The 27,416-nt window shown below is 48.2% G+C and overlaps 1 protein-coding gene across 1 annotated transcript in view; it reads left to right on the top strand.

The window, feature by feature from the left end:
- The window catches only part of LOC138297324 (visual pigment-like receptor peropsin), a 1,373,961-nt gene that overhangs the window by 347,080 nt on the left and 999,465 nt on the right, over positions 1-27,416 (top strand). The gene's annotated exons all lie outside the window — the stretch shown is intronic.

Consider the following 27,416-nt stretch of genomic DNA (forward strand, 5'->3'; position numbering starts at 1 on the left):
CTATGTCGTGGTCCGATAGGTTGGCTTATTCCAGTTGTACTTCTTCCAGGAAAGACTGAGCCACTCCAACGATCTTACTGGGTTCCAGAAGATACTGAGATGAGGAAGGAGTACACTCTGGATATCGGCGAGACAGAGCATCAGCCAGAATGTTTTGAGATCCAGGGATATATGTGATGAAAAAATCGTACTCACTGAAGAAAAAGGCCCAGCGGGCCTGACGACTATTCTGGCATACAAAATTTCGTAAACATTGTAGGTTACGGTGGTCTGTCCTCACCTCAAATGGTTCCTTGGAACCCATCAGAAACTGTCTCCACTCAAGGCAGGCTGTTTTCAGAGCCAATAATTCCCTTTCCAGTACAGAATAGTGTTGTTCAGCTGTGGAAAGGATATGAGACAAGTAGAAAACAGGATGTTCAAGACCATCATCCTCTTGTCGTTGGAGTGAGACAGCTCCGATGGCTCTCTCAGAAGCATCAGTTACGACTATAAATTGTTTGGTGGTATCTGGATGTCTCAAGATGGGGGCTTGGGTGAAGGCTCTCTTTAATTCTTGAAAGGCTGCTTCAGCCGCTTCAGTCCAGACAAACCCTTTCTTTAAATTTTCCTTTTTTAAGGTGTGAGTTATGTGGCTAGTCAGTCTGGCAAAATCTAGAATGAATTGTCGATAGAAGTTTGCTAACCCTAGGAAACATTGTGTTTCTTTTATGGAAGAAGGAGAAGGCCACTCTAGGATAGCTTGTACCTTTTCTTGATCCATAGTTATGCCGGTGGGACTTAAATGATAGCCCAGATATTTGACTTCCGTCATGTCGAACTCACATTTTTCTGGTTTGCAAAATAGTTGATGAGCACGAAGTCTTTGAAGAACTTGTTTCACATGGGAAGAATGGAGTTCAGGATTTCTAGAATAAATAAGAATATCATCTAGGTAGATCACGACTGTCTGATTCAGAAGGTCTGAAAACACTGAGTCCATAAATCTCTGGAAGATTGCGGGGGCGTTAGTGAGACCAAACGGCATAACCCTATATTCAAAATGGCCAAATGGAGTTCTGAAAGCTGTCTTCCATTCGTCGCCTTCTTTTATGTGTAAAAGGTGGTAAGCTCCTCGTAAATCTAATTTAGTAAAACGTTGAGCCCCTCTGATAGCTTCTAGTATGTCCCTGATGAGAGGCAAAGGATAACGATCTTTAATTGTTATTTTATTCAGACCTCGAAAATCCAGGCAAGGACGAAGATCCTTTGTCTTCTTGGGCACAAAAAAGAGAGGAGCCCCAGCCGGAGACGACGATGGAACAATAAGACCACTCTGTATATTTTCGTCCAGATACTCTTTTAGAACTTCCCTTTCGGGTTCCGTGAGAGAGTACATCCTCCCAAAAGGAACAATTGTGCCGGGTTCCAATGGAATAGCACAATCATATTCTCGATGTGGAGGTAGCACAGGTTTCGACGGTTTTTGGAAAACATCCTGAAACTCCAAATAGTGGTCTGGGACCCCTTGGACCGTATTAATGGACATACCAGTGGCACCTTCAGTATCTAAGAATCTTTTCGGAGACCAATACTTGTCGGAAGTAAAACAGTTCTCATGACAAAATTGCGAAGACAAAGAAACTGTCCGGGTTACCCAATTTATATACGGGTTATGTCTGATGAACCACGGAATTCCAAGAATGATGGTATGGTTGGGGGACGTGATAAGATCGAAGGAAATGTGTTCTTGATGGTTTCCCACCTGTAGACTTAACATCAGGGTAGTAGTGTCTACAGGACCCGAAGATATCAAGGATCCATCCACGGTGTGTACCTGTTCGGGTACTTCTTTTGCTTGTGTAGGAACTTGGTGAGCAGCAGCCCATGTCTTGTCCATGTATATACCACTAGCACCACAGTCTAGTAATGCCATAGTCTTTTCTTGACGACCGTCAGGAAGTTGTAACAGGACAGGAAAAATGAACAAGGCGGTTGTATTGTCATTAAAGGAGCTGATGGAAGGTATAGCTGTAGATCCCGTCCCCTCCCTTCTTACAGAGGACGGGAAGTGGCGTTTCCCGAAGGCCTGGGCGGACGTACAGGACAGGTACGAAGCATGTGACCAGCAGAACCACAGTACAGGCACAACCCTCTCTTGCGTCTGTCTTCTCGTTCACTAGCAGAGAGCGGACCTCGGGTAGCATCCACCTGCATGGGTTCCCCTTCGATGTCTCTAGCAGGAGTACGAGGTTCCTCGGAACGCTGCAGGCAAGCTCGTGAGCTACTTGGCTGGGAAAACCCTCTACTCCTTTTCTTTTCCGATCTCCGTTCCTGAAGACGATATTCGATGGACAGTGCTTGATCCATCAGGCCACGAAGATCTTCCGCTCTGGTAGAATGTACTAGTTCATCCTTTATTTCTTCTTTGAGTCCTCTACGAAATAAAGTTACCAGAGTACGTTCCACCCAAGTGGTCTCTGCCGCCAGCTGACGAAAACGGGTTAAATATTGCAGGACGTCTTGAGAGCCTTGTTGGATGTCACATAGGGCTTCTTCAGCAGAGGCTTCCAATCCAGGACGGCTAAACATCTGTTTGAAGCGACTCACAAAGGTGGAATAGTCCGACAATACAGGGTCGTTGGAGGACACCATCGGGGTTGCCCAGGCCAAGGCTGGACCGGTTAAGGCACTGATAAGATAACCCACCTTGGTCCTGTCGTGGGAGAATTGGGTAGGTCGGAAGGCGAAGTACACTGTTAATGCATCCAGGAACTCGCGAAGCCTGGTTGGTTCACCAGAGAAACAAGGGGTAGAAGCGGAGATAGTTGGAACATCACTGGTGCGGAGAGCCAAAGCCTGTCGTAACGCAGCATTTTCATTGCGTAGTTGTTGCAATTCCTGAGCTTGTTGCTGAATCGTGGTCAAAAGAGATTGTTCCGGATCTGCAGCAGCCGCCACTGTGTCATCCATGGTGTTTGAGGACGTCGGAATGGTTAGGCGCTGCAATCTGTCACGACTCACGTGCTGCTGGCGCCTGGAATTTGCAGATCTGGTGGCGTGGATCTTCAATGTTCGACTTTGGCCCAAAAAGGGGCGACTCTTTCTGGTAGCCACGGTGCTGTAGGCAATGGAGACGCCAAGAACAGACCGTGCCCTTCAGAAAATAGCGCCAGAGGGAAAAAAACCCTTAGAAAAAGGGGAAAAACCTCCAAACAGGAAGATTCCTGGAAAAAACAAGAACAAACAAACAGGAATCCAAAAGGAGCAAAAGTCAGGAAACACAGAATGCTGAAATCCAGAGCCAAAAGGTGAGGAAATCAGGAGCGAAGACACTAACTGAGCAGAAAGTGTTGCAGCGCAAAGAAAGAAGAAAACACAGCCCTTATATACTAAAAAACAGGAAGTGACCCACAGGAAGTAAAAGGACACCATCTTAGACAGGGAAACAACACATAGAACAGAATAGAACAGGAACCATAGAGAATAGGAAACAAGGAATGCTGGGAAAGAACAGGAATCTGGGAAGGGGGAAAAGACATAAAGAAAGGCACAACAAAAGACTGCAGAAAAGAAGAAAAGAAGAAAAAAGGGAAAGAAACGAAAAAACAGGTAAGAGGGGTCATAGACCCCTAGTATAGTGGAAAGCAGAAGGTAGAACGAGGCCCCATGCAAGTCTGGGGCCTCGAAATGCGCAGGAGAGGCTGGGGGCGCGCCGTGTCCTAGCAACGCGGTGCGCGGCCCGAGCTGAACGCCCGGCTTGAGTCGAGCTCTCGGCTCGCGCCGCGCGGCGCGACATAAGGACAAAGAAGTCGTGTTAGAGGAATAATGCAGGAAAGACACAAACCAACAATGCAACAACTGTGGATTTCCAATCTAGGGTACCTGTGGAACAAGGGGACCAAGTCCAAAAGTCACAAGCAAGTCGGAGATGGGCAGATGCCCAGGAAATGCCAGCTGCGGGTGCAAAGAAGCTTCTACTGGACAGAAGAAGCTGAGGTTTCTGCAGGAACGAAAAGGGCTATAGACTTCCCCTTTGGTGGACGAATCCCTCTCGCCGTGGAGAGTCGTGCAGAAGTGTTTTCCCGCCGAAAGAATGCCAACAAGCCTTGCTAGCTGCAAATCGTGAGGTTAGCGTTTTTGGACACTGCTGTGGCCCTGGAGAGACCAGGAGGTCGCAAATTGGACCAGGAGAGAGAGGGGATGTCGAGCAAGACAAGGAGCCCTCTCAGCAGCAGGTAGCACCCGGAGAAGTGCCAGAAACAGGCACTACGAGGATGCGTGAAACGGTGCTCACCCGAAGTCGCACAAAGAAGTCCCACGTCGCCGGAGAACAACTTAGGAGGTCGTGCAATGCAGGTTAGAGTGCCGTGGACCCAGGCTGGACTGTGCAAAAAGGATTTCCGCCGGAAGTGCACGGAGGCCGGAGTAGCTGCAAGAGTCGTGGTTCCCAGCAATGCAGTCTAGCGAGGTGAGGCAAGGACTTACCTCCACCAAACTTGGACTGAAGAGTCACTGGACTGTGGGGGCCACTTGGACAGAGTTGCTGGATTCGAGGGACCTCGCTCGTCGTGCTGAGAGGAGACCCAAGGGACCGGTAATGCAGCTTTTTGGTGCCTGCGGTTGCAGGGGGAAGATTCCGTCGACCCACGGGAGATTTCTTCGGAGCTTCTGGTGCAGAGAGGAGGCAGACTACCCCAACAGCATGCACAAACAGGAAAACAGTCGAGAAGGCGGCAGGATCAGCGTTACAGAGTTGCAGTAGTCGTCTTAGCTACTTTGTTGCAGTTTTGCAGGCTTCCAGCGCGGTCAGCAGTCGATTCCTTATCAGAAGGTGAAGAGAGAGATGCAGAGGAACTCGGCTGAGCTCTTGCATTCGTTATCTAAAGTTTCCCCAGAGACAGAGACCCTAAATAGCCAGAAAAGAGGGTTTGGCTACTTAGGAGAGAGGATAGGCTAGCAACACCTGAAGGAGCCTATCACAAGGAGTCTCTGACGTCACCTGGTGGCACTGGCCACTCAGAGCAGTCCAGTGTGCCAGCAGCACCTCTGTTTCCAAGATGGCAGAGGTCTGGAGCACACTGGAGGAGCTCTGGACACCTCCCAGGGGAGGTGCAGGTCAGGGGAGTGGTCACTCCCCTTTCCTTTGTCCAGTTTCGCGCCAGATCAGGGCTAAGGGGTCCCCTGAACCGGTGTAGACTGGCTTATGCAGAATTGGGCACATCTGTGCCCAAGAAAGCATTTCCAGAGGCTGGGGGAGGCTACTCCTCCCCTGCCTTCACACCATTTTCCAAAGGGAGAGGGTGTCACACCCTCTCTCAGAGGAAGTTCTTTGTTCTGCCGTCCTGGGCCAGGCCTGGCTGGACCCCAGGAGGGCAGATGCCTGTCTGAGGGGTTGGCAGCAGCAGCAGCTGCAGTGAAACCCCAGGAAGGGCAGTTTGGCAGTACCAGGGTCTGTGCTACAGACCACTGGGATCATGGGATTGTGCCAACTATGCCAGGATGGCATAGAGGGGGCAATTCCATGATCATAGACATGTAACATGGCCATATTCGGAGTTACCATTGTGAAGCTACATATAGGTAGTGGCCTATATGTAGTGCACGCGTGTAATGGTGTCCCCGCACTCACAAAGTTCAGGGAATTGGCTCTGAACAATGTGGGGGCACCTTGGCTAGTGCCAGGGTGCCCTCACACTAAGTAACTTTGCACCTAACCTTTACCAGGTAAAGGTTAGACATATAGGTGACTTATAAGTTACTTAAGTGCAGTGTAAAATGGCTGTGAAATAACGTGGACGTTATTTCACTCAGGCTGCAGTGGCAGGCCTGTGTAAGAATTGTCAGAGCGCCCTATGGTGGCAAAAGAAATGCTGCAGCCCATAGGGATCTCCTGGAACCCCAATACCCTGGGTACCTCAGTACCATATACTAGGGAATTATAAGGGTGTTCCAGTAAGCCAATGTAAATTGGTAAAATTGGTCACTAGCCTGTTAGTGACAATTTGAAAGAAATGAGAGAGCATAACCACTGAGGTTCTGGTTAGCAGAGCCTCAGTGAGACAGTTAGGCACTACACAGGGAACACATACATATAGGCCACAAACTTATGAGCACTGGGGTCCTGACTAGCAGGGTCCCAGTGACACATAACAAACATACTGAAAACATAGGGTTTTCACTATGAGCACTGGGCCCTGGCTAGCAGGATCCCAGTGAGACAGTGAAAACACCCTGACATACACTCACAAATAGGCCAAAAGTGGGGGTAACAAGGCTAGAAAGAGGCTACTTTCTCACACAACCCCCCCCCCCAAACGAAGGACAATAAGGCTAACCTTGGCCAGTTGAGACTTTATTGTCTAAGTGGTGATAAGTAGAGAGTAGCTCTGCAATAGACTGGTTACTCCCTTTATCATCCACTATATGGTTACTTCCCTGTGGGGATGTAAACCACCCTGTTTGAAGTTTTTTAGCTAAGCAACAATGTGAAGATGTATTTTCAGAGTTTCTATCAGTAAGGTTTAGTTTAGAGCAGTGGGAATTGTCCACTGAACCTATTTGTAGTGATGGAAATGCCAGACAGGGATGCTGTCTCAGAAAAGCCATAGCTGGGCAAAAACTTTGTCCATATGGCTGGAAGAGAGAACAGGGATGCTGTTTCTCTTGGGTTGGAGCAGGGCAGGGATGCTGTCCTATCAGCTCCACACTAGGGCAGGGATGCTGTCCTAAGTGTTGTGAGGCAGTGCAGAGTTTCTGCACTAAAGTTTCTCTGGGAGGGTTGGAGGGATGCTCCAGGTTAACTAAAATGGTGCTCTTTTTCTCACCAATGTTAGTTATCCCACAGAGAGGTACTTCTACCTCAGGGAGTACAGCTTTGCCAGCTGATGCTTCCCTTGGAACAGGTGCCACCCCAGGAGAGGTTTCTCCCACCACAGGAAAGGTATCCTGAATGGCAGGGTGGTTAGGGGATACTGTGATACCCTTTTTACCTGTTGATGGAGAGGGATCCTGAGTTTTCAGGCCTTCTCTCCTTTCCTTTTTCATTTCAGTAGAAATGAGAGGGAACAATTCCTCTGGGATGCCCAGCATGGATGCATGGGCATAAAACTCTACATCAGCCCAACCTGAGGCCTCTAGGTCATTACCTAAGAGACAGTCTACAGGTAAGCTAGGTGATACCACCACCTGCTTAGGGCCAGTAACTCCACCCCAACTAAACTGAATTATAGCTAAGGGAAGAAACTTAGTGGAGTTATGGACATCAATAATCTTATGCTGTTGTCCAATGATGTGTTGTTCAGGAGGCACTAGGTTTTCAGTCACCAAAGTGATACTGGCACCTGTGTCCCTGTAGGCCAAGGCCTCAACACCATTTATTGAAACTGTCTGCCTGTACTTATCCATTGTAAGGGGACAAGCAGCCAGTGTGGCAAGGCCAATGTCACCAGGTGTGACAGAAACTGTCTTGGGACTGACTACCCCAGTTTCTATGATGGACCCATAAGTGAACCCAACTACACCCTTTGCTTGACTGTTGCCAGCAGTCCCACCACTAGTACCACTACTGCTAGGGGCACTAGAGCTTGATGTATTAGTGGTGGTAGGCTCAGGGGGTTTACCTGGACAGGACTTATCCCCTGGCCTATGGCCTCTGTTTTTACACACAAAGCACCAAGGCTTTTTAATGTGTGCAGGTTGAGAAGAAGAGGAAGAATTAGTTTTATCCCCACCCTCTGAAGAGTGTTTAAGATTTGAAGTAGGATCTTTGGTTTTACCCTTGTCCCCATGCTTATCTTGAGATTTTTCACCATCTTTCTTCTTAGTGTTCTCTTTGTCACCCCCTGTATGAACTTTTCTGTTCACCCTTGTTCTGACCCATTTGTCTGCCTTCTTTCCCAATTCTTGGGGAGAGGTCAGATCAGAGTCCACCAAGTACTGGTGCAACAAATCAGACACACAATTCTTAAGAATATGCTCTCTCAGGATCAAGTTATACAGGCTGTCATAATCAGTAACTTTACTGCCATGTAACCACCCCTCCAAGGCCTTCACTGAATGGTCAATGAAATCAACCCAGTCTTGTGAAGACTCCTTTTTGGTCTCTCTGAACTTTATCCTGTACTGTTCAGTGGTTAAGCCATAACCATCCAGGAGTGCATTCTTAAGTACTGTAAAATTATTGGCATCACTTTCTTTCACAGTAAGGAGCCTATCCCTACCTTTTCCACTAAATGATAGCCATAGGATAGCAGCCCACTGCCTTTGAGGGACATCCTGTACAACACAGGCCCTCTCAAGTGCAGCAAACCACTTGTTAATGTCATCCCCCTCCTTATAAGGGGGAACTATCTTATGCAGATTCCTGGAATCATGCTCTTTTGCAGGATGACTATGGGGAATACTGCTGCTGCCACCATGGGTTTCTAAACCCAGTTTCTGTCTCTCCTTCTCTACTTCTAAAGTCTGTCTATCCAAATCCAGCTGTTGCTTCTTGAGCTTCAGTCTGGTTTGTTCCACTCTCAATCTATTGAGCTCCCTTTCTAACAATCTGTCATCAGGGTGGGTGGGAGGGACATGCCTTGAAACAGAAGTATGGTGAGAATGGACAGAAGGAGACCTGTCCCTTACAGAAGCCACCCTAACAGCTTGGCTAACAGAAACATCACTACCAGTATGGTGAGAATAAATGCTTTTGCTATGATGTGAGACAACACTATTTATATGGTGTGGCTCATCATCATTACCAACTATGCTAGACTGTCTAGTAATGGGCAGGCTAGGAAGCTTCTTTCCTGAATCTTTTCCTGGGGGAGTCCCTGGATCAGATTGAGAACCATTAGCTACTTTTTCAACAGATTGGGCACTTATGGCCTTATCCTGTACTCTAAGCATGTTAATTAACAGTTCTAAGGAAGGATTCTTCCCTACACTCAAACCTCTCTCTATGCAGAGATTCCTTGCTCCTTTCCAGCTAAGGTGATCATATGCAAGTTTGGACAGATCAACATTTTGGCCTGTGCCAGACATTTTTTAGAGAGAGTTAAAGTGATAGTAAAAGATAAAAAGTTTGTCAGAGCTTTTAGAAAGACAGAGAAAAAAAACTTTTTAAACTTTTTAGAACTTTTTAGAAAGTTAGAAGTACTTTTCAGCACTTAGAAAAGAGTGAAAAGAGGAAATGCAAAACTTTTTGGCTATGTGTATATACACTGACCTTGTTTTGTATATTTTTCTCTTATGAAAAGTACAATGACAAGAGTGGTAAGTAGTCTCAAAGCACTTATCCCACCGCTGCACAACCAATGTAGGAGGCTGGACTGGCTTGTAGTGAGTACCAAGGGGTACTTGCACCTTGCACCAGGCCCAGTTATCCCTTATTAGTGTATAGGGTGTCTAGCAGCTTAGGCTGATAGATAATGGTAGCTTAGCAGAGCAGCTTAGGCTGAACTAGGAGACGTGTGAAGCTACTACAGTACCACTTAGTGTCATATGCACAATATCATAAGAAAACACAATACACAGTTATACTAAAAATAAAGGTACTTTATTTTTATGACAATATGCCAAAGTATCTTAGAGTGTACCCTCAGTGAGAGGATAGGAAATATACACAAGATATATATACACAATAGCAAAAATATGCAGCATAGTCTTAGAAAACAGTGCAAACAATGTATAGTTACAATAGGATGCAATGGGGAAACATAGGGATAGGGGCAACACAAACCATATACTCCAAAAGTGGAATGCGAACCACGAATGGACCCCAAACCTATGTGACCTTGTAGAGGGTCGATGGGACTATTAGAAAATAGTGAGAGTTAGAAAAATAACCCTCCCCAAGACCCTGAAAAGTGAGTGCAAAGTGCACTAAAGTTCCCCTAAGGACAAAGAAGTCGTGTTAGAGGAATAATGCAGGAAAGACACAAACCAGCAATGCAACAACTGTGGATTTCCAATCTAGGGTACCTGTGGAACAAGGGGACCAAGTCCAAAAGTCACAAGCAAGTCGGAGATGGGCAAATGCCCAGGAAATGCCAGCTGCGGGTGCAAAGAAGCTTCTACTGGACAGAAGAAGCTGAGGTTTCTGCAGGAACGAAAAGGGGTAGAGACTTCCCCTTTGGTGGACGGATCCCTCTCGCCGTGGAGAGTCGTGCAGAAGGGTTTTCCTGCCGAAAGAACGCCAACAAGCCTTGCTAGCTGCAAATCGTGCAGTTAGCGTTTTTGGACGCTGCTGTGGCCCTGGAGGGACCAGGAGGTCGCAAATTGGACCAACAGAGAGAAGGGATGTGGAGCAAGACAAGAAGCCCTCTCTGAAGCCGGTAGCACTCGGAGAAGTGCCAGAAACAGGCACTACAAGGATGCGTGAAACGGTGCTCGCCGAAGTTGCACAAAGGAGTTCCACGTCGCCGGAGACCAACTTAGAAAGTCGTGCAATGCAGGTTAGAGTGCCGTGGACCCAGGCGTGGCTGTGCACAAAGGATTTCTGCCGGAAGTGCACAGGGGCCGGAGTAGCTGCAAAAGTTGCGGTTCCCAGCAATGCAGCCCAGCGAGGTGAGGCAAGGACTTACCTCCACCAAACTTGGACTGAAGAGTCACTGGACTGTGGGGGTCACTTGGACAGAGTTGCTGGATTCGAGGGACCTCGCTCGTTGTGCTGAGAGGAGACCCAAGGGACCGGTAATGCAGCTTTTTGGTGCCTGCGGTTGCAGGGGGAAGATTCCGTCGACCCACGGGAGATTTCTTCGGAGCTTCTGGTGCAGAGAGGAGGCAGACTACCCCCACAGCATGCACAAGCAGGAAAACAGTCGAGAAGACGTCAGGATCAGCGTTACAGAGTTGCAGTAGTCGTCTTTGCTACTATGTTGCAGGTTTGCAGGCTTCCAGCGCGGTCAGCAGTCGATTCCTTGGCAGAAGGTGAAGAGAGAGATGCAGAGGAACTCGGATGAGCTCTTGCATTCGTTATCTAAAGTTTCCCCAGAGACAGAGACCCTAAATAGCCAGAAAAGAGGGTTTGGCTACCTAGGAGAGAGGATAGGCTAGCAACACCTGAAGGAGCCTATCACAAGGAGTCTCTGACGTCACCTGGTGGCACTGGCCACTCAGAGCAGTCCAGTGTGCCAGCAGCACCTCTGTTTCCAAGATGGCAGAGGTCTGGAGCACACTGGAGGAGCTCTGGACACCTCCCAGGGGAGGTGCAGGTCAGGGGAGTGGTCACTCCCCTTTCCTTTGTCCAGTTTCGCGCCAGAGCAGGGCTAAGGTGTCCCCTGAACCGGTGTAGACTGGCTCATGCAGAATTGGGCACCTCTGTGCCCAACAAAGCATTTCCAGAGGCTGGGGGAGGCTACTCCTCCCCTGCCTTCACACCATTTTCCAAAGGGAGAGGGTGTAACACCCTCTCTCAGAGGAAGTTCTTTGTTCTGCCATCCTGGGCCAGGCCTGGCTGGACCCCAGGAGGGCAGATGCCTGTCTGAGGGGTTGGCAGCAGCAGCAGCTGCAGTGAAACCCCAGGAAGGGCAGTTTGGCAGTACCAGGGTCTGTGCTACAGACCACTGGGATCATGGGATTGTGCCAACTATGCCAGGATGGCATAGAGGGGGCAATTCCATGATCATAGACATGTTACATGGCCATATTCGGAGTTACCATTGTGAAGCTACATATAGGTAGTGACCTATATGTAGTGCACGCGTGTAATGGTGTCCCCGCACTCACAAAGTTCAGGGAATTGGCTCTGAACAATGTGGGGGCACCTTGGCTAGTGCCAGGGTGCCCTCACACTAAGTAACTTTGCACCTAACCTTTACCAGGTAAAGGTTAGACATATAGGTGACTTATAAGTTACTTAAGTGCAGTGTAAAATGGCTGTGAAATAACGTGGACGTTATTTCACTCAGGCTGCAGTGGCAGGCCTGTGTAAGAATTGTCAGAGCTCCCTATGGGTGGCAAAAGAAATGCTGCAGCCCATAGGGATCTCCTGGAACCCCAATACCCTGGGTACCTCAGTACCATATACTAGGGAATTATAAGGGTGTTCCAGTAAGCCAATGTAAATTGGTAAAAATGGTCACTAGCCTGTCAGTGACAATTTGGAAAGAAATGAGAGAGCATAACCACTGAGGTTCTGATTAGCAGAGCCTCAGTGAGACAGTTAGTCACTGCACAGGTAACACATTCAGGCACACTTATGAGCACTGGGGCCCTGGGTTACCAGGGTCCCAGTGACACATACAACTAAAACAACATATATACAGTGAAAATTGGGGGTAACATGCCAGGCAAGATGGTACTTTCCTACAACGACATTCCCCTAGCTGGACATCTAGGACAAATGAAAACTTGGGACAGGCTTGTTCCCTTGTTTCATTGGCCTAGAATGTCTGAGGACACAAAGGAATTTTGTAAGTCCTGTGAAACCTGTCAAGCCAGTGGCAAGACAGGTGGAACTCCAAAGGCACCCCTTATTCCACTGCCTGTGGTTGGGGTTCCCTTTGAAAGGGTAGGGGTTGACATAGTTGGCCCCCTTGACCCTCCTACTGCTTCAGGCAATAGGTTTATCTTAGTGGTAGTGGACCATGCCACAAGATATCCTGAAGCAATTCCTTTAAGGACCACTACAGCACCTGCAGTGGCAAAGGCCCTCCTGGGAATATTTTCTAGGGTGGGCTTCCCAAAGGAAGTAGTATCAGACAGAGGAAGCAATTTCATGTCTGCTTACTTAAAGGCCATGTGGAAGGAGTGTGGTGTGACTTACAAGTTCACTACACCCTATCATCCACAAACAAATGGACTGGTGGAGAGATTTAACAAAACTTTCAAAGGCATGATTATAGGTCTCCCTGAAAAACTCCGCAGGAGATGGGATATCCTGTTACCATGTCTCCTTTTTTCCTACAGGGAGGTACACCAGAAAGGAGTGGGCTTCAGCCCCTTTGAACTCCTCTTTGGACACCCTGTTAGGTGTCCACTAACACTTGTCAAGGAGGGTTGGGAACAACCTTTAAAAGCTCCAAAACAAGATATTGTGGAATATGTGCTTGGCCTCAGATCAAGGATGGCTGAGTATATGAAAAAGGCCAGTAAAAACCTTCAGGCCAGCCAAGAGCTCCAAAAGCAATGGCATGACCAGAAGGCTGTTTTGGTTCAGTACAAACCAGGGCAGAAAGTGTGGGTCTTGGAGCCTGTGGCCCCAAGAGCACTCCAAGATAAATGGAGTGGACCTCACACAATTGTTGAGAAAAAGGGTGAAGTCACCTACTTAGTTGACTTAGGCACTCCCAGGAGTCCCCTTAGGGTGCTCCATGTCAACCGCCTGAAACCCTACTATGACAGGGCTGATCTCACCCTGCTCATGGCAACTGATGAGGGACAGGAAGAAGACAGTGATCCTCTACCTGATCTCTTCTCTTCCACAGAACAAGATGCTCTTGTGGAAGGGGTAGTTTTGGCTGATTGTCTTACTGCTGAGCAGAAAGACCATTGCATAAATCTCCTGGGTCAGTTTTCTGAACTCTTCTCTACTGTGCCAGGTACCACTTCTTGGTGTGAGCACACTATAGACACTGGAGACAGCTTGTCTGTCAAAAGTAAGATCTATAGGCAGCCTGACCATGTCAGGGATTGCATAAAGCAAGAAGTGCAGAAAATGTTAGAACTAGGAGTGCTTGAGCACTCTGAAAGTCCATGGGCTTCTCCTGTGGTACTTGTACCAAAACCTCATTCCAAGGATGGAAAGAAAGAAATGCGGTTTTTGTGTAGACTACAGAGGTCTCAACCAGGTAACCAAAACTGATGCTCACCCTATACCCAGGGCAGATGAGCTCACAGATACACTGGCATCTGCCAAGTATCTAAGCACTTTTGATTTGACTGCAGGGTATTGGCAGATCAAATTATCAGAAGATGCTAAACCTAAAACTGCATTTTCAACCATTGGAGGACATTACCAGTTCACAGTAATGCCTTTTGGATTGAAAAATGCACCTGCCACTTTTCAGAGGTTGGTGAACACAGTCCTGCAAGGGCTGGAAGCTTTCAGTGCAGCATATTTGGACGATATAGCTGTCTTTAGCTCCAACTGGGATGATCACCTGGTCCACCTATGGAAAGTTTTGGAGGCCCTGCAAAAGGCAGGCCTCACTACCAAGGCTTCAAAGTGCCAGATAGGGCAGGGGAAGGTGGTTTATCTGGGACACCTTGTTGGTGGGGAACAGATTGCACCACTTCAGGGGAAAATCCAAACTATTATAGATTGGGTTCCCCCTACTACTCAGACTCAGGTGAGAGCCTTCCTAGGCCTCACTGGGTATTACAGGAGGTTTATTAAGAACTATGGCTCCATTGCAGCCCCTCTTAATGACCTCACATCCAAAAAGATGCCTAAAAAGGTATTATGGACAGCAAACTGTCAGAAAGCTTTTGAGGAGCTGAAGCAGGCCATGTGCTCTGCACCTGTCCTGAAAAGCCCTTGTTACTCTAAAAAATTCTATGTCCAAACTGATGCATCTGAATTAGGAGTAGGGGCAGTCCTATCACAACTTAATTCTGAGGGCCAGGATCAACCTGTTGCTTTTATTAGCAGGAGGTTGACCCCTAGAGAAAAGCGTTGGTCTGCCATTGAGAGGGAGGCCTTTGCTGTGGTCTGGGCACTGAAGAAGTTGAAGCCATACCTGTTTGGCACTCACTTCATTGTTCAGACAGACCAAAAACCTCTACTTTGGCTAAACAAATGAAAGGTGAAAATCCTCAATTATTGAGGTGGTCCATATGCCTACAGGGAATGGACTATACAGTGGAACATAGACCTGGGAGTAGCCACTCCAATGCAGATGGACTCTCCAGATATTTCCACTTAGACAATGAAGACTCATCAGGTCATGGCTAGTCTTATTGTCCTTCGTTTGGGGGGGGGGTTGTGTAGGAAAGTACCATCTTGCCTGGCATGTTACCCCCATTTTTCACTGTATATATGTTGTTTTAGTTGTATTTGTCACTGGGACCCTGCCAGCCAGGGCCCCAGTGCTCATAAGTGTGCCTGAATGTGTTACCTGTGTAGTGACTAACTGTCTCACTGAGGCTCTGCTGATCAGAACCTCAGTGGTTATGCTCTCTCATTTCTTTCAAATTGTCACTAACAGGCTAGTGACCAATTTTACCAATTTACATTGGCTTACTGGAACACCCTTATAAGTCCCTAGTATATGGTACCTAGATACCCAGTGCATTGGGGTTCCAGGAGATCCATATGGGCTGCAGCATTTCTTTTGCCACCCATAGGGAGCTCTGACAATTCTTACACAGGCCTGCCACTGTAGCCTGAGTGAAATAACGTCCACGTTATTTCACAGCCATTTTACACTGCACTTAAGTAACTGATAAGTCACCTATATGTCTAACCTTTACCTGGTAAAGGTTAGGTGCAAAGTTACTTAGTGTGAGGGCACCCTGGCACTAGCCAAGGTGCCCCCACATTGTTCAGGGCCAATTCCCCGGACTTTGTGAGTGCGGGGACACCATTACACGCGTGCACTACATATAGGTCACTACCTATATGTAGCTTCACAATGGTAACTCCGAATATGGCCATGTAACATGTCTATGATCATGGAATTGCCCCCTCTATGCCATCCTGGCATAGTTGGCACAATCCCATGATCCCAATGGTCTGTAGCACAGACCCTGGTACTGCCAAACTGCCTTTCCTGGGGTTTCACTGCAGCTGCTGCTGCTGCCAACCCCTCAGGCAGGTTTCTGCCCTCCTGGGGTCCAGCCAGGCTTGGCCCAGGATGGCAGAACAAAGGACTTCCTCTGAGAGAGGGTGTTACACCCTCTCCCTTTGGAAAATGGTGTGAAGGCAGGGGAGGAGTAGCCTCCCCCAGCCTCTGGAAATGCTTTCATGGGCACACATGGTGCCCATTTCTGCATAAGCCAGTCTACACCGGTTCCGGGACCCCTTAGCCCTGCTCTGGCGCGAAACTGGACAAAGGAAAGAGGAGTGACCACTCCCCTGACCTGTACCTCCCCTGGGAGGTGCCCAGAGCTCCTCCAGTGTGCTCCAGACCTCTGCCATCTTGGAAACAGAGGTGCTGCTGGCACACTGGACTGCTCTGAGTGGCCAGTGCCATCAGGTGACGTCAGAGACTCCTTCTGATAGGCTCCTTCAGGTGTTGCTAGCCTATCCTCTCTCCTAGGTAGCCAAACCCTCTTTTCTGGCTATTTAGTGTAGGAAAGTACCATCTTGCCTGGCATGTTACCCCCATTTTTCACTGTATATATGTTGTTTTAGTTGTATGTGTCACTGGGACCCTGGTAACCCAGGGCCCCAGTGCTCATAAGTGTGCCTGTATGTGTTACCTGTGTAGTGACTAACTGTCTCACTGAGGCTCTGCTAATCAGAACCTCAGTGGTTATGCTCTCTCATTTCTTTCCAAATTGTCACTGACAGGCTAGTGACCATTTTTACCAATTTACATTGGCTTACTGGAACACCCTTATAATCCCCTAGTATATGGTACTGAGGTACCCAGGGTATTGGGGTTCCAGGAGATCCCTATGGGCTGCAGCATTTCTTTTGCCACCCATAGGGAGCTCTGACAATTCTTACACAGGCCTGCCACTGCAGCCTGAGTGAAATAACGTCCACGTTATTTCACAGCCATTTTACACTGCACTTAAGTAACTTATAAGTCACCTATATGTCTAACCTTTACCTGGTAAAGGTTAGGTGCAAAGTTACTTAGTGTGAGGGCACCCTGGCACTAGCCAAGGTGCCCCCACATTGTTCAGAGCCAATTCACTGAACTTTGTGAGTGCGGGGACACCATTACACGCGTGCACTACATATAGGTCACTACCTATATGTAGCTTCACCATGGTAACTCCGAATATGGCCATGTAACATGTCTATGATCATGGAATTGCCCCCTCTATGCCATCCTGGCATTGTTGGTACAATTCCATAATCCCAGTGGTCTGTAGCACAGACCCTGGTACTGCCACACTGCCCTTCCTGGGGTTTCTCTGCAGCTGCTGCTGCTGCCAACCCCTCAGACAGGCATCTGCCCTCCTGGGGTCCAGCCAGGCCTGGCCCAGGATGGCAGAACAAAGAACTTCCTCTGAGAGAGGGTGTGACACCCTCTCCCTTTGGAAAATGGTGTGAAGGCAGGGGAGGAGTAGCCTCCCCCAGCCTCTGGAAATGCTTTGTTGGGCACAGAGGTGCCCAATTCTGCATAAGCCAGTCTACACCGGTTCAGGGACCCCTTAGCCCCTGCTCTGGCGCGAAACTGGACAAAGGAAAGGGGAGTGACCACTCCCCTGACCTGCACCTCCCCTGGGAGGTGTCCAGAGCTCCTCCAGTGTGCTCCAGACCTCTGCCATCTTGGAAACAGAGGTGCTGCTGGCACACTGGACTGCTCTGAGTGGCCAGTGCCACCAGGTGACGTCAGAGACTCCTTGTGATAGGCTCCTTCAGGTGTTAGTAGCCTTTCCTCTCTCCTAGGTAGCCAAACCCTCTTTTCTGGCTATTTAGGGTCTCTGTCTCTGGGGAAACTTCAGATAACGAATGCATGAGCTCAGCCGAGTTCCTCTGCATCTCCCTCTTCACCTTCTGATAAGGAATCGACCGCTGACCGCGCTGGAAGCCTGCAAACCTGCAACATAGTAGCAAAGACGACTACTGCAACTCTGTAACGCTGATCCTGCCGCCTTCTCGACTGTTTTCCTGCTTGTGCATGCTGTGGGGGTAGTCTGCCTCCTCTCTGCACCAGAAGCTCCGAAGAAATCTCCCGTGGGTCGACGGAATCTTCCCCCTGCAACCGCAGGCACCAAAAAGCTGCATCTCCGGTCCCTTGGGTCTCCTCTCAGCACGACGAGCGAGGTCCCTCGAATCCAGCGACACCGTCCAAGTGACCCCCACAGTCCAGTGACTCTTCAGCCCAAGTTTGGTGGAGGTAAGTCCTTGCCTCACCTCGCTGGGCTGCATTGCTGGGAACCGCGACTTTGCAAGCTTCTCCGGCCCCTGTGCACTTCCGGCGGAAATCCTGTGTGCACAGCCAAGCCTGGGTCCACGGCACTCTAACCTGCATTGCACGACTTTCTAAGTTGGTCTCCGGCGACGTGGGACTCCTTTGTGCAACTTCGGCGAGCACCGTTTCACGCATCCTCGTAGTGCCTGTTTCTGGCACTTCTCCGGGTGCTACCTGCTTCAGTGAGGGCTCTTTGTCTTGCTCGACGTCCCCTCTCTCTGCAGGTCCAATTTGCGACCTCCTGGTCCCTCCTGGGCCCCAGTAGCGTCCAAAAACGCCAAACGCACGATTTGCGTGTAGCAAGGCTTGTTGGCGTCCATCCGGCGGGAAAACACTTCTGCACGACTCTCCAAGGCGTGGGGGATCCATCCTCCAAAGGGGAAGTCTCTAGCCCTTGTCGTTCCTGCAGTATTCACAGTTCTTCAGCCTAGTAAGAGCTTCTTTGCACCAACCGCTGGCATTTCTTGGGCATCTGCCCATTTCCGAGCTGCTTGTGACTTTTGGACTTGGTCCCCTTGTTCCACAGGTACCTTCAGACAGGAATCCATCGTTGTTGCATTGCTGATTTGTGTTTTCCTTGCATTCTCCCTCTAACACGACTATTTTGTCCTTAGGGGAACTTTGGTGCACTTTGCACTCACTTTTCAGGGTCTTGGGGAGGGTTATTTTTCTAACTCTCACTATTTTCTAATAGTCCCAGCGACCCTCTACAAGGTCACATAGGTTTGGGGTCCATTCGTGGTTCACATTCCACTTTTGGAGTATATGGTTTGTGTTGCCCCTATCCCTATGTTTCCCCATTGCATCCTATTGTAATTATACATTGTTTGCACTGTTTTCTAAGACTATACTGCATATTTTTGCTATTGTGTATATATATCTTGTGTATATTTCCTATCCTCTTACTGAGGGTACACTCTAAGATACTTTGGCATATTGTCATAAAAATAAAGTACCTTTATTTTTAGTATAACTGTGTATTGTGTTTTCTTATGATATTGTGCATATGACACTAGGTGGTACTGTAGTAGCTTCACACGTCTCCTAGTTCAGCCTAAGCTGCTCTGCTAAGCTACCATTATCTATCAGCCTAAGCTGCTAGACACCCTATACACTAATAAGGGATAACTGGGCCTGGTGCAAGGTGCAAGTACCCCTTGGTACTCACTACAAGCCAGTCCAGCCTCCTACATTGGTTGTGCAGTGGTGGGATAAGTGCTTTGAGACTACTTACCACTCTTGTCATTGTACTTTTCATAAGAGAAAAATATACAAAACAAGGTCAGTGTATATACACATAGCCAAAAAGTTTTGCATTTCCTCTTTTCACTCTTTTCTAAGTGCTGAAAAGTACTTCTAAACTTTCAAAAAGTTCTTAAAAGTTTAAAAAGTTTTTTTTTCTGTCTTTGCAAAAAGTTCTGAAAACTTTTTTCTCTTTGTCTATCACTTTTACTCTCTCTAAAAAATGTCTGGCACAGGCCAAAAAGTTGAACTGTCCAAACTTGCATATGATCACCTTAGCTGGAAAGGAGCAAGGAGTCTCTGCATAGAGAGAGGTTTGAGTGTAGGGAAGAATCCTTCTTTAGAACTGTTAATTAATATGCTTAGAGTACAAGATAAGGCCATAAGTGCCCAATCTGTAGAAAAAGTAGCTAATGGTTCTCAATCTGATCCAGGGACTCCCCCAGGAAAAGGTTCAGGAAAGAAACTTCTCAGCCTGCCCATTACTAGACAGTCTAGCATAGTTGGTACAGAGGTTGAATCACATCATACTGATGATGTGCTCTCACATTATACTGGTAGCCAAGCTGTTAGGGTGCCCTCTGTAAGGGACAGGTCTCCTTCTGTTCATTCCCATCATACCTCTGTATCTAGAAATGTCCCTCCCACCCACCCTGATGACAGATTGCTAGAAAGGGAGCTCAATAGATTGAGAGTGGAGCAAACCAGACTGAAGCTCAAGAAGCAACAGCTGGATTTGGATAGACAGTCTTTAGAAATAGAGAGGGAAAGACAGAAGATGGGTTTAGATACCCATGGTGGCAGCAGCAGTATTCCCCATAGTCATCCTGCAAAAGAGCATGATTCCAGGAATCTGCATAAGATAGTTCCCCCTTACAAGGAGGGGGATGACATTAACAAGTGGTTTGCTGCACTTGAGAGGGCCTGTGCTGTACAGGATGTCCCTCAAAGGCAGTGGGCTGCTATCCTATGGCTATCATTTACTGGAAAAGGTAGGGATAGGCTCCTTACTGTAAAAGAAAATGATGCTAACAATTTCCAAGTTCTTAAGAATGCACTCCTGGATGGTTATGGCTTAACCACTGAACAGTACAGGATCAAGTTCAGAGATACCAAAAAGGAGTCTTCACAAGACTGGGTTGATTTCATTGACCAGGCAGTGAAGGCCTTGGAGGGGTGGTTACATGGCAGTAAAGTTACTGATTATGACAGCCTGTATAACTTAATCCTGAGAGAGCATATTCTTAATAATTGTGTGTCTGATTTGTTGCACCAGTACTTGGTGGACTCTGATCTGACCTCTCCCCAAGAATTGGGAAAGAAGGCAGACAAATGGGTCAGAACAAGAGTGAACAGAAAAGTTCATACAGGGGGTGACAAAGATGGCAACAAAAAGAAGGATGGTAAGTCTTCTGACAAGGGTGGGGACAAATCTAAAAATGAGTCTTCATCAGGCCCACAAAAACACTCTGGTGGGGGTGGTGGGCCCAAACCTTCCTCTAATCAGAACAAGGAAAGGAAACCATGGTGCTATTTATGTAAGATAAAAGGCCATTGGACAACAGATCCCAGTTGTCCAAAGAAAGGCACCACAGCTCCTACCACTACAACCCCTACTGCTACACCTAGTGTCCCTACTAATAGCAGTGGTGGTGGGAGCAAACCTACTAATAGCCAATCCAAGGGAGTAGCTGGGCTCACTTTTGGTAATTTAGTTGGGGTTGGTCTGATTAGGGAGACCACAGAGGCTACTTTAGTCTCTGAAGGGGCTATTGACTTAGCCACTTTGGTTGCTTGCCCCCATAACTTGGAGAAGTACAAGCAACTAACCCTAATAAATGGTGTTGAGGTCCAGGCCTACAGGGACACAGGTGCCAGTGTCACAATGGTGATTGAGAAACTGGTGCACCCTGAACAACACATACTTGGACACCAGTACCAAGTAACCGATGCTCACAACATAACACAAAGCCACCCCATGGCTGTTGTAAATCTCAACTGGGGGGGGGTATCTGGTCCAAAGAAAGTTGTGGTAGCTTCAGATTTACCTGTAGACTGTCTATTAGGGAACGATTTGGAGACATCAGCTTGGTCAGATGTGGAGTTGGAGGCCCATGCAGCAATGCTGGGCATCCCAGGGCATATTTTTGCTTTGACAAGGGCTCAGGCCAAAAAGCAAAAAGGACAGGGAAGCTTGGATCCTGGAACAATGGACCAAGTGCTCCCTAAAGCTAGGGCTAGTAGAAGCAAACCACTTCCTACTATCCCTCCCTCTACAGTGGATTCTACTTCTGAGGAAGAAGAATTCCCTCCCTGTGCAGAACCTACACCAGAGGAGCTGGAAGCAGACACTGCTGAGCTTTTGGGTGAAGGGGGGCCTGCCAGAGAGGAGCTGAGTGTGGCACAGCAAACCTGTCCCACATTAGAGGGTCTCAGACAGCAAGCTGTCAAACAGGCTAATGGGGATGTCAGTGACTCACACAGAGTTTACTGGGAGGACAACCTCTTGTACACTGAGCAAAGGGATCCTAAACCTGGAGCTGCCAGGAGATTAGTGATTCCTCAGGAGTACAGAAAGTTCCTCCTAACACTGGCACATGACATTCCCTTAGCTGGGCACCTGGGTCAAATGAAAACTTGGGACAGATTGGTACCACTGTTTCATTGGCCTAGGATGTCTGAGGACACAAAAGATTTTTGTAAGTCCTGTGAAACCTGTCAAGCCAGTGGCAAGACAGGTGGCACTCCAAAGGCACCCCTTATCCCACTGCCTGTGGTTGGGGTTCCCTTTGAAAGGGTAGGGGTTGACATAGTTGGCCCCCTTGACCCTCCTACTGCTTCAGGCAATAGGTTTATCTTGGTGGTAGTGGACCATGCCACAAGATATCCTGAAGCTATTCCTTTAAGGACCACTACAGCTCCTGCAGTGGCAAAGGCCCTCCTGGGAATATTTTCCAGGGTGGGCTTCCCAAAGGAAGTAGTATCAGACAGAGGAAGCAATTTCATGTCTGCATACTTAAAGGCCATGTGGAAGGAGTGTGGTGTAACTTACAAGTTCACAACACCCTATCATCCACAAACAAATGGACTGGTGGAGAGATTTAATAAAACTCTCAAAGGCATGATTATGGGACTCCCTGAAAAACTCCGCAGGAGATGGGATATCCTTCTACCATGCCTCCTTTTTGCCTACAGGGAGGTACCCCAGAAAGGAGTGGGCTTCAGCCCCTTTGAACTTCTTTTTGGACACCCTGTTAGGGGTCCACTCACACTTGTAAAGGAGGGTTGGGAACAACCTTTAAAAGCTCCTAAGCAGGATATTGTGGACTATGTACTTGGCCTCAGATCAAGGATGGCTGAGTACATGAAAAAGGCCAGTAAAAACCTTCAGGCCAGCCAAGAGCTCCAGAAGCAATGGCATGATCAGAAGGCTGTTTTGGTTCAGTACCAACCAGGGCAGAAAGTGTGGGTCTTGGAGCCTGTGGCCCCAAGAGCACTCCAAGATAAATGGAGTGGTCCACACACAATTGTTGAAAAGAAGGGTGAAGTCACCTACTTGGTTGACTTAGGCACTGCCAGGAGTCCCCTTAGGGTGCTCCATGTCAACCGCCTGAAACCCTACTATGACAGGGCTGATCTCACCCTGCTCATGGCAACAGATGAGGGACAGGAAGAAGACAGTGATCCTCTACCTGATCTCTTCTCTTCCACAGAACAAGATGCTCTTGTGGAAGGGGTAGTTTTGGCTGATTGTCTTACTGCTGAGCAGAAAGATAATTGCATAAATCTCCTAGGACAATTTTCAGAACTCTTCTCCATTGTGCCAGGCACCACTTCTTGGTGTGAGCACACTATAGATACTGGAGACAGTTTACCTGTCAAAAGTAAGATCTATAGACAGCCTGACCATGTCAGGGACTGCATAAAGCAAGAAGTTCAGAAGATGTTGGAACTAGGAGTGGTTGAGCACTCTGACAGTCCATGGGCTTCTCCTGTGGTACTGGTACCAAAACCCAATTCTAAAGATGGAAAGAAGGAAATGAGGTTTTGTGTAGACTATAGAGGTCTCAACTTGGTAACCAAAACAGATGCTCACCCTATACCCAGGGCAGATGAGCTAATAGATACACTGGCATCTGCCAAGTATCTAAGCACTTTTGATTTGACTGCAGGGTATTGGCAGATCAAAATGTCAGAAGATGCTAAACCTAAGACTGCATTTTCTACCATTGGAGGACATTACCAGTTTACTGTAATGCCTTTTGGTTTGAAAAATGCACCTGCCACTTTTCAGAGGTTGGTGAACACAGTCCTGCAAGGGCTGGAAGCTTTCAGTGCAGCATATTTGGATGATATAGCTGTCTTTAGCTCCAGCTGGGATGATCACCTGGTCCACCTTTGGAAAGTTTTGGAGGCCCTGCAAAAGGCAGGCCTCACTATCAAGGCTTCAAAGTGCCAGATAGGGCAGGGTAAAGTGGTTTATCTGGGACACCTTGTTGGTGGGGAACAGATTGCACCACTTCAGGGGAAAATCCAAACTATTATTGATTGGATTCCCCCTACCACTCAGACTCAGGTGAGAGCCTTCCTAGGCCTCACTGGGTATTACAGGAGGTTCATTAAGAACTATGGCTCCATTGCAGCCCCTCTTAATGACCTCACATCCAAGAAAATGCCTAAAAAGGTATTATGGACAGCAAACTGTCAGAAAGCTTTTGAGGAGCTGAAGCAGGCCATGTGCTCTGCACCTGTCCTGAAAAGCCCTTGTTACTCTAAAAAATTCTATGTCCAAACTGATGCATCTGAATTAGGAGTAGGGGCAGTCCTATCACAACTTAATTCTGAGGGCCAGGATCAACCTGTTGCTTTTATTAGTAGAAGGTTGACCCCTAGAGAAAAGCGTTGGTCTGCCATTGAGAGGGAGGCCTTTGCTGTGGTCTGGGCTCTGAAGAAGTTGAGGCCATACCTGTTTGGCACTCACTTCATTGTTCAGACAGACCACAAACCTCTACTTTGGCTAAAACAAATGAAAGGTGAAAATCCTAAATTGTTGAGGTGGTCCATATCCCTACAGGGAATGGACTATACAGTGGAACATAGACCTGGGAGTAGCCACTCCAATGCAGATGGACTCTCCAGATATTTCCACTTAGACAATGAAGACTCATCAGGTAATGGCTAGTCTTATTGTCCTTCGTTTGGGGGGGGGTTGTGTAGGAAAGTACCATCTTGCCTGGCATGTTACCCCCATTTTTCACTGTATATATGTTGTTTTAGTTGTATGTGTCACTGGGACCCTGGTAACCCAGGGCCCCAGTGCTCATAAGTGTGCCTGTATGTGTTACCTGTGTAGTGACTAACTGTCTCACTGAGGCTCTGCTAATCAGAACCTCAGTGGTTATGCTCTCTCATTTCTTTCCAAATTGTCACTGACAGGCTAGTGACCATTTTTACCAATTTACATTGGCTTCCTGGAACACCCTTATAATCCCCTAGTATATGGTACTGAGGTACCCAGGGTATTGGGGTTCCAGGAGATCCCTATGGGCTGCAGCATTTCTTTTGCCACCCATAGGGAGCTCTGACAATTCTTACACAGGCCTGCCACTGCAGCCTGAGTGAAATAACGTCCACGTTATTTCACAGCCATTTTACACTGCACTTAAGTAACTTATAAGTCACCTATATGTCTAACCTTTACCTGGTAAAGGTTAGGTGCAAAGTTACTTAGTGTGAGGGCACCCTGGCACTAGCCAAGGTGCCCCCACATTGTTCAGAGCCAATTCACTGAACTTTGTGAGTGCGGGGACACCATTACACGCGTGCACTACATATAGGTCACTACCTATATGTAGCTTCACCATGGTAACTCCGAATATGGCCATGTAACATGTCTATGATCATGGAATTGCCCCCTCTATGCCATCCTGGCATTGTTGGTACAATTCCATAATCCCAGTGGTCTGTAGCACAGACCCTGGTACTGCCACACTGCCCTTCCTGGGGTTTCTCTGCAGCTGCTGCTGCTGCCAACCCCTCAGACAGGCATCTGCCCTCCTGGGGTCCAGCCAGGCCTGGCCCAGGATGGCAGAACAAAGAACTTCCTCTGAGAGAGGGTGTGACACCCTCTCCCTTTGGAAAATGGTGTGAAGGCAGGGGAGGAGTAGCCTCCCCCAGCCTCTGGAAATGCTTTGTTGGGCACAGAGGTGCCCAATTCTGCATAAGCCAGTCTACACCGGTTCAGGGACCCCTTAGCCCCTGCTCTGGCGCGAAACTGGACAAAGGAAAGGGGAGTGACCACTCCCCTGACCTGCACCTCCCCTGGGAGGTGTCCAGAGCTCCTCCAGTGTGCTCCAGACCTCTGCCATCTTGGAAACAGAGGTGCTGCTGGCACACTGGACTGCTCTGAGTGGCCAGTGCCACCAGGTGACGTCAGAGACTCCTTGTGATAGGCTCCTTCAGGTGTTAGTAGCCTTTCCTCTCTCATAGGTAGCCAAACCCTCTTTTCTGGCTATTTAGGGTCTCTGTCTCTGGGGAAACTTCAGATAACGAATGCATGAGCTCAGCCGAGTTCCTCTGCATCTCCCTCTTCACCTTCTGATAAGGAATCGACCGCTGACCGCGCTGGAAGCCTGCAAACCTGCAACATAGTAGCAAAGACGACTACTGCAACTCTGTAACGCTGATCCTGCCGCCTTCTCGACTGTTTTCCTGCTTGTGCATGCTGTGGGGGTAGTCTGCCTCCTCTCTGCACCAGAAGCTCCGAAGAAATCTCCCGTGGGTCGACGGAATCTTCCCCCTGCAACCGCAGGCACCAAAAAGCTGCATCTCCGGTCCCTTGGGTCTCCTCTCAGCACGACGAGCGAGGTCCCTCGAATCCAGCGACACCGTCCAAGTGACCCCCACAGTCCAGTGACTCTTCAGCCCAAGTTTGGTGGAGGTAAGTCCTTGCCTCACCTCGCTGGGCTGCATTGCTGGGAACCGCGACTTTGCAAGCTTCTCCGGCCCCTGTGCACTTCCGGCGGAAATCCTGTGTGCACAGCCAAGCCTGGGTCCACGGCACTCTAACCTGCATTGCACGACTTTCTAAGTTGGTCTCCGGCGACGTGGGACTCCTTTGTGCAACTTCGGCGAGCACCGTTTCACGCATCCTCGTAGTGCCTGTTTCTGGCACTTCTCCGGGTGCTACCTGCTTCAGTGAGGGCTCTTTGTCTTGCTCGACGTCCCCTCTCTCTGCAGGTCCAATTTGCGACCTCCTGGTCCCTCCTGGGCCCCAGTAGCGTCCAAAAACGCCAAACGCACGATTTGCGTGTAGCAAGGCTTGTTGGCGTCCATCCGGCGGTAAAACACTTCTGCACGACTCTCCAAGGCGTGGGGGATCCATCCTCCAAAGGGGAAGTCTCTAGCCCTTGTCGTTCCTGCAGTATTCACAGTTCTTCAGCCTAGTAAGAGCTTCTTTGCACCAACCGCTGGCATTTCTTGGGCATCTGCCCATTTCCGAGCTGCTTGTGACTTTTGGACTTGGTCCCCTTGTTCCACAGGTACCTTCAGACAGGAATCCATCGTTGTTGCATTGCTGATTTGTGTTTTCCTTGCATTCTCCCTCTAACACGACTATTTTGTCCTTAGGGGAACTTTGGTGCACTTTGCACTCACTTTTCAGGGTCTTGGGGAGGGTTATTTTTCTAACTCTCACTATTTTCTAATAGTCCCAGCGACCCTCTACAAGGTCACATAGGTTTGGGGTCCATTCGTGGTTCACATTCCACTTTTGGAGTATATGGTTTGTGTTGCCCCTATCCCTATGTTTCCCCATTGCATCCTATTGTAATTATACATTGTTTGCACTGTTTTCTAAGACTATACTGCATATTTTTGCTATTGTGTATATATATCTTGTGTATATTTCCTATCCTCTTACTGAGGGTACACTCTAAGATACTTTGGCATATTGTCATAAAAATAAAGTACCTTTATTTTTAGTATAACTGTGTATTGTGTTTTCTTATGATATTGTGCATATGACACTAGGTGGTACTGTAGTAGCTTCACACGTCTCCTAGTTCAGCCTAAGCTGCTCTGCTAAGCTACCATTATCTATCAGCCTAAGCTGCTAGACACCCTATACACTAATAAGGGATAACTGGGCCTGGTGCAAGGTGCAAGTACCCC

Source organism: Pleurodeles waltl, chromosome 5 (genome assembly GCF_031143425.1).
Source record: "Pleurodeles waltl isolate 20211129_DDA chromosome 5, aPleWal1.hap1.20221129, whole genome shotgun sequence".
NCBI lineage: Eukaryota > Metazoa > Chordata > Amphibia > Caudata > Salamandridae > Pleurodeles > Pleurodeles waltl.